This window comes from Mandrillus leucophaeus, unplaced genomic scaffold, assembly GCF_000951045.1.
Source record: "Mandrillus leucophaeus isolate KB7577 unplaced genomic scaffold, Mleu.le_1.0 Scaffold125, whole genome shotgun sequence".
In the NCBI taxonomy this organism is placed as follows: Eukaryota; Metazoa; Chordata; class Mammalia; order Primates; family Cercopithecidae; genus Mandrillus; species Mandrillus leucophaeus.
This window is the reverse complement of record NW_012100876.1, coordinates 3,833,247-3,841,491: the sequence shown is the minus strand read 5'-3', so window position 1 is coordinate 3,841,491 and position 8,245 is coordinate 3,833,247.

Here is an 8,245-nt window from a genome sequence, read left to right as displayed (position 1 = left end):
TCTTTCTTTCTTTCCTCTCTCTCTCTCTCTCTTTTTTTTGAGATGGAGTCTCTATCACCCAGGCTGGAGTGCAGTGGCGTGATCTCAGCTTACTGCAACCTCCACCTCCAAGGTTCAAGCAATTCTCCTGCCTCAGCCTCCTGAGTAGCTGGAACTACAGGAACCCACCACCACGCCTGGCTAATTTTTGTATTTTTGGTAGAGAGGGGGTTTCACCATGTTGGCCAGGCTGGTCTCAAACTCCAAATCAGGCATACTTCTGATAGAAAATGCTACAGTTTCTCTAACCATGGCCTTGGCTGTTACCCAGTTAGCTTAGTTTATTTGCGGCTCTTCCACCAAATGAAACCAATCACCAGCTACAATTTTGCCTCAGAATTTGCTGGTATCTTCAAGTGAAGAATCTTGACTAACCTGGTTCACCTTTTGCCTTTGGGAATTTAATGTGTATGTTAGGTGGTTTCCTTGACTCATTTACTTTCTTCCAGTTGTTTAGAATAGACAGAATTGAAGGAGGTGGGGAAGCTAAATTAAAGAAACCAACTTTACGCCTTTACCTTTAGTGGTAACCAGCTTCTCTGAAACTGAACTGGATTTGATACATAATACTAAATTCTATAGATAGTTAAAGAACACTGTGCCTAACTGAAAACCCCACGATCGCAGCCCAGTCCTCAAGTTGCTTGCAATCTAGAGGAGAAAAGAAATTCAATATAGGTTGGTAAGTGTAGTACTACACACATCTGGTAACCAACTCACATCGCTTTGCCTTACTTCTGACTGCAGCCGGGACTGGGTGGACAGGCAGGTTTCAACTCATTTCAGACTAACAACCTCAGTGTCACACAGCTTCACTTTCTGCCCCTGGGTGCCCTCGACATTGCAGAAACCCTGGAGAGCTGGCTCAGGTCATGAGCCTGCACAGCTAGAAAGTACAGGGAGATTAACAACTCCTGGGGCAAGGCTCAGCCCATGGAGAGAATATCTCATCTCCCAGGTTCAGATGGCCATGTAGGAGGCATTCCATACACTTTGCAGGAGGACCCAGAAGAATCAAGCTCCAGAGTGGTCACCTCGATCATGCATCTTATTATTGCTTTTCTTCCTCTCCCGGTTTGCTTTCCTGGCTCCCTCGCTCCTACACCTTGAACCCACTTCCCTAATAAACTATCTACACTCGAGTTCTTATCTCAGGGTTTTGCTTGTAAGGGAACCCAAATCAAACAGGATGATACAGGAGTTCACTCTAGGGGCATCGAACCTAGTGGTAGGGGCCTGGAAGAAGGTGTCCTTGGTAATGTGTAACCCAAACAATGAGTACTGAGTGGGCATCAGCTAAGTGGAGACACAGGGAGAGGAGAGAGGTAGAAAAGTAACCCATGCAGAAAGCAAAGCTGGGAGCTAGAAAAAGCATGCCACATTTGGGATGTTGCAATTAGTTTAGACAGAAAGTCAGCTTGCTCAAATTAGATAAATATATTTACAGAATAAGATAAAAGAATTTTTCCCTGTCCTTGATGACAAACCCAAGAGCTACCTCTTTGGCATTACAAATAATCACATGGGCTGTGGCCAATGATGGTCTTTTTCAAAAGCACATAGCAGGTTGTGGAAAATGTGCAAGATAGTCTTTTGTATGGCAGGCGCTGGCCTTTGGGTTGCTGGGGCAGAGAAAGCAAGTGAAGGCTGTGGTACACAGGGCTGAATCTCTGTGAGGCTGAGTTTATTCACCTGTAAAATAAGCCCTTATGTCTTGAGCAGAACTGAGTGACTGGCACCCATTTGGTCACAAGGCAGAGAATCAGTATAACCAATCCAGTCGGGAAAAATCAATGTTTGGCCAAATCTTTTTTGACCAAGATGACAGACTTTATCTATCCAGCCGTATCTTGGAACCCTATCTATAAACAGCTTCCAACAAGTAAGATATTCCATTTTAACACAGCAGGGCCAGGGAAGGGCATGGGAGCAAAAGGCAGAGGGGCTGGAAACGTAACTGTACATTTTGACATTAAATGAATTACATGGAAATTATATGCAAATCATTATGTAAATGTGGCATATGTTGTTTTTGAGTTAACAGCTTGGACACTTTCAATAATTACAGCATTTTTCAGGGTGAATTAAGAGCCCCAATAAACTATATTTAGGAGCCACTACAGATGAACAGGATTTAATGATCTTTGTTTTTCATTTTAAGTGGCTCGGATTAAGAGAGAAACTTGAAATTTTCTCTCTCAGTCCTATAAAGACCACTATATATTATACAATATTCTTTGGATGACAATGACAATCTATGACAATTAATAAGCACATTAATGCCAAAAGCCTTTGAAAATATAGACTTCTCAAGAGAGCACTGCTTTATCTTATTTTATCCTTTTGTACCTGTGAACAGATGTAAAAGATTAAAATGAAATATCCTTCTCTCTGTTGCATTATTCTTCCATAATTTAAGAAAAAAAGCCATACATCACACACTAAGATGTTCTGCCATGATACCATTGTTCCTTCATACAGTGCTATCGCCTGAAACACCCTAATTTATTTCTTCATCGAAAAAGGAGATATCGGATTTCCTATCCTTTTTTCCTCCCTCCTGCAAAATCTCCTCACAATGTTTATTTTCTTCTTTTTAAATTTTAATTTATAATTTTTATGGATATATAATAGTTGTACATATTTATAGGGTACATACAAGGTTTTGATATAAACATATAATAAAAATGTTTATTTTTTGAGAAAATTCTGCCACAGCCTAGGCTAGGTAGGTAGAGCTGGTGAAAAAGAGGGCTTTCAATTTCCTTTGTAGACCTTCATTTCTGGGAATATTTTGGACTAGATAACCTGAAGAATCTCTGGTTACAAAACCTCGAGGAATGCTGGATGATATATAATGAATATCCTTTTAAGTGCAAAGCTGAGCTTGAAAAAAAAAATCAGGGAAATCCCCAAAGGCTTAAAACAAAGAAGCATTTGAAGTCTTGAGGGTTATATGAGAACTGATGCTGCAGCTGTCCCAGGATGGGGTTCATGGTTGCCAAGCAGGGAAAAATAGGAGCTTAGGCTTTAACAACCACACAGGGATAGGAGTTCACGCTTTCTGTATCTATAAAGCCAGGACACTCAAAGAGCTACACCCACAGTGACAGGATGGACTAGGAAACATTCTCTCTAGCACAGAAGAATAAAGAAGCTTGACTGTCTAGACCTAGGCCTAAGTGGAAAAATTATAAATATCTCCCATGAGAATTCAGAACTACAGGATTGCTTTTACTCTCTTTGGGGTTCATCCTGGAACCCACAAGTTGAGTGGTCTCAACTGAGGATATCCCCAGGGACACCTGGCAGATAGAAACAAGCATACTAGAAGGATATACCCCCACACCGGCCCCAACAAGATTCCCACACATAAAGCCCCACTAAAGATGAGGTCACAACACAAAATTATAAAACACAGGAAGGAAAAATTAGCCTCTGATGCACACAAAAAGTTGTGCTCCAAGGTTTCTCCTCCTGCAGCCAGAGATAAATAGGCTGATGACTTAAAAAGAGATTAATCTTATCACCACCTGGATATGCAAACCCTGCCAACTGTTTTCTCCCCTCATAAATATGGTTTCTGAAGGAGGACTCTTTATCATCTCTATGTGAAGAGTCAGGCAAAGACAGAGAAGAGGGGCAACTCTCCTGTTTCTCATTGTGGATGGAAAGGTAGCCATGAGCCCTAAATCCCCAAATCCATCAATGTTGGGTCACTGCCAGCTTGGAAGTCCAACTCTCTGGACTCAGTGCAGAATTTAAGAATATACTGCCCCTCCAAGAGTATTACAACTGAAACATAGAAGAATGAATTTATACTGATGGAAGTTTAAGCAGGACAAAAAGGCATTTTGGACAGGACTTCTAGTCATGGAAATAAGGCCACAGTGCAGCTGACTTAATAAATAAGGAAAAGACAAATTTGGGGAAACAGAAGTTCCTGGGCCAACTGAGTGAAGGATCCTATGTGTGTGATCCTAATAATTCACACTCCCTATTGAGAAGCCTTCAGTGGATACCCACTCAATTTCAAAATAAACCCTGCTTCCTAGCCTATTTTTAAGGATCTTGATGATTTTGCTTCAATCTACCATGTCTTTTAAGGCTCTAGGCAAACTGGATACTTACTGTTTTCCAAACTCAGGTTGTACTCCTCCACTCTCTTTCGGGAATACCTCTCTCTTTGCCTCTCCCTTCTCACTCCCACATCCACATAGTCAAGAGTGACTATTCCTCAAAGTTAGCTCAAATGCCTCTTCCTTCAGGAAATCTTCCTGATCCCCACTCCAGAAGTGACCTTACTTCCAGAACTTTTCATGTTCCATCTTCTATTATAGCTGCAACCTGCGGTTTATGAAAGTTGAGGCCTTAGGAAAATACATGTTGAATAATTTCAAGATGTCTGTGAACAAATTCTGAGAAAATACTAAAGTATCACAAGGCAGAACCTGTACAACAAGAATGTAAACACCAACCTATCCTATGTCCTTCTGCACAAAACTTTCTGCAAGCCACAAATAAGTGAAGTTTTGAGAAAGGCAATGTTTTCAACACTTCAGTCATTTGAGTATTAGCTTCACATAGTTTCTCTATCTGCATGTGATCCTATTATTTATTTAGCATTTTTCTTTACATCGATTCACTTTTAAGAATCTAGATAGATGTATTTTAAAAGGAAACTTCTTTATCCCTACCATAAATGGGAAATTAATATCACTTGGAATAAAGAGAAAGTCACCACAGAAAATAAATATAGGCATAAAAACAACAATATGATTAAATTCTAGTTGTTCATAGTTGCTTGCCGAAAGCTACGTGCTAGAGGCTGCTGTATCCTTTTTAAAGAAGACTAACAAGTGCTATACAGTTGTGAGAGGCTCAACACCAGCAAGCCAAGAGTTTCTGCTTCATGTAAACAATGGTATTAAAGGAATATACAAAAGGAAATCTCTCTTTTTTAAATTTTACTTTAAGTTCTGAGATACATGTGCAGAATGTGGAGGTTTGTTACACAGGTATACATGTGCCATGGTGGTTTGCTGCATCTATCAACCCATTATCTAGGTTTTAAGCCCCACACACATTAGGTATTTGTCCTAATGCTCTTCCTCTCCTTGCCCTCCACCCCCCGACAGGCTCCGGTGCGTGATGTTCCCCTCCCTGTGTCCATGTGTTCTCATTGTATCCAGAATCCACAAGGAACGTAAACAAATTTACACAAAGAAAACAAACAATCCCATCAAAAAGTGGGCAAAGGATATGAATGGAAACTTCTCAAAAAAAGACATTTATTCAGCCAACAAACATGAAAAAAAGTTTATTATCACTGGTCATTAGAGAATGAAAATCAAAACCACAGTGAGATACCATCTCACACCAGTTACAATGGTGATTATTAAAAAGTCAGGAAACCACAGATGCTGGTGAGGCTGTGGAGAAGGAGGAATGCTTTTACACTGTTGGTGGGAGTATAAATTGTAAATTAGTTCAACCATTGTCAAAGGCAGTGTGGCATTCCTCAAGGATCTAGAACTAGAAATACCATTTGACCCAGCAATTCCATTACTGGTTATATACCCAAAGGATTATAAGTCATTCTACTCTTCACTGGTTAAATACTACTGGTTAAAGAAAATATGGCACATGTATACCATGGAATACTATGCATCCATAAAAAAGAATGAGTTCACGTCCTTTGCAGGGACAGGGATGAAACTGGAAGCCATCATTCTCAGCAAACTAACACAGGAACAGAAAACCAAACACCGCATGTTCTTACACATAAGTGAGAGTACAACAAAAAGGAAATCTCTTAGTCAACTGATTCAGAGTTACTTTGTGCATTGCCTTGGGAGGCCCTAAAACTTTCTTGCATTCTTCCAGTAGAGCATGTTCAACACTTTTGTTGGGGGATGGTCATGTATATGGGAGAGAACACTGGCTACAGAATAAGTGAGATGCAAACTTGAGCTCTGACTCTGTCACTGAATGGAGGAGTGATCTTGGGAAAGTATGATGTCTCTAAGCCTCAGTGTTTCATCAGTAAGATAAAGATAATACAACCTACTTTTGGAGGGTTGCCAGGAACTTGGACATAAAGTTCTCCAGTGGAGAATATGCACCATGGTAGGGTGTTAATAAGCTTGTTATTGGTTTTCCCTGTGGTATTTGGGCTCAGTGAAAACAACTTATTATCCAAAAGATCCAAGGTTAGAAATCAACCTCTTGATTATTTCATAAGAAAATTCCATTGCTTTAGAATATAGATACACAGTGCCAAATATTAGAGGCAAAAACCTTAAAGTGCGTCATAACTTGATATCAAATACTTCTTTGAGTAAAACAAAATTACTCCATGATTTCCATTCCTCATGGAGTTTTGCTGATCTTACAACACTTCATTCTTTTCTTTTGCCATTAATACTACAGAAGGTCTCAGACTAGCATAATGTAATAGTGGAAAATCATATTTTAAGGGCAGTAAAAATGAAGATGGAGGAGTCAAAGGAATTTAGTGCTTCTGATCATTCTAATTCGTTGTACCAAAAGACAAACTGGAAAAAGAATTTTAAGGAAAAGGAAAATAACTGTGCCACAATAACTAAGAAAAGAAAAGTACTATTATACAAGAGGTATACAAAAACATAATTTACATTGGATAATACTGCCATCCTCTGTGATATTGAGATGATCCACTTAAATATAAGTCTATTTGACTTTTATAGTCAGCATCAGTCAATTCTCTTTGAAAAGAAAAATCAAATTCTTATAGACCTACAAAAATCTCAAGGGCCTAAGGACCTAGTTTACGAAATGCTGTTTGGGGAGCATGAGAAGCTATTAAATTAAAATAGGTTTGCTGCTAGTGGTGAAATGGATGGTCAAGGGCCTTTTCTTAATGTGTCTCTTAAAGGACAGGATTCTACATCCTGCAAATGGAAAAATCACAGTACTGGAAAATCCAGACCCCAGAGCCTGACCTTGGCCAATTTCTAACTGCCCGTGTGACCTTGGGCAAATCCTTTAACATATCTCAGCTTGCATTTCTTCACCTGTAAGAAAAGACTGGACTTTTTTTAGTAGGTAAGTCTCTAAGGTCCCTTTTAACTAGAAAATTATGTGAAACTTACTTTAATTGTGTTTTTGTTGAGGAGCTCATGACATGTGAAGATTTTCAGACCTATCCATGTTTGTTATAAAACCAGAGGTGTGGAACACTGATGTGTATAAGTGCTCCTGGCCCTAGAGTGAGCACAGCTTAAGAATCGCTGCTCTTAGGGAACCCAAGCAGAAGATGAGGGTGTGATGGAGGATGAGCCAGATTCTCTTGTTAGACTTGACTCTGGATTCTTTTCTTTCAGTTAAACACCTGATAATGTTTCATTTAAACATCTCTTCCTGGTCCCACCTACTGGAATGAAGAGAGAGTCGTGTTCACACACAGTCCAGGCCTCAGAAAGGTGCAGACCTAAGATGTCAATGTGGTGGTGGCCACGTGATTAGCTGCATGACACCAAGGACAGGTGAATCTAAAGGTCAGGATGGATATCCCAAACAGACCATATTCTCATGGCTTTGGCAGCCAGTTCTATCAGAGCAAGATTTGTTATTTTATTTTATTTTTTTGAGACAGAGTCTGACTCTGTCACCCAGACTGGAGTGCAGTGGCACGATCACGGCTCACTGCAACCTCTGTCTCCTGGGCTCAAGCCATTCTTCTGCCTCGGCCTCCCAAGTAGCTGGGATTACAGGTATGTGCCATCACGCCTGGCTAATTTTTGTATTTTTGGTAGAGATGGGAGTTTCTCCATGTTGGCCAGGCTGGTCTCAAACCCCTGACCTCAAATGATCCGCTCATCTCTGCCTCCCAAAGTTCTGGGATCACAGGCACGAGCCATGGTGCCCAGCCAGTGGCATCATTTTTAATCTCCCCAATTCCCAATATAAAATAGAACAACTAGATGGAAAGAGTAGAAGTCTATAGACACATTTATAGTTAAACTGTTTCAAATATTCCTATGAACCCCAGAATATAAGCAGGTAAGGACAAACGAACAATAAGCACTAGACCTACATGGTGTCAGTGCCTGTGCAGGAAGAAGCAGAGAGAAGAAACAGGGTATTAGGTGAGCCTGGAAACAGAAGAATCTTAAAATGGCCACGTATTTGCTAGACCAATAGGAGCATAGCAGAGCAGCTAAGA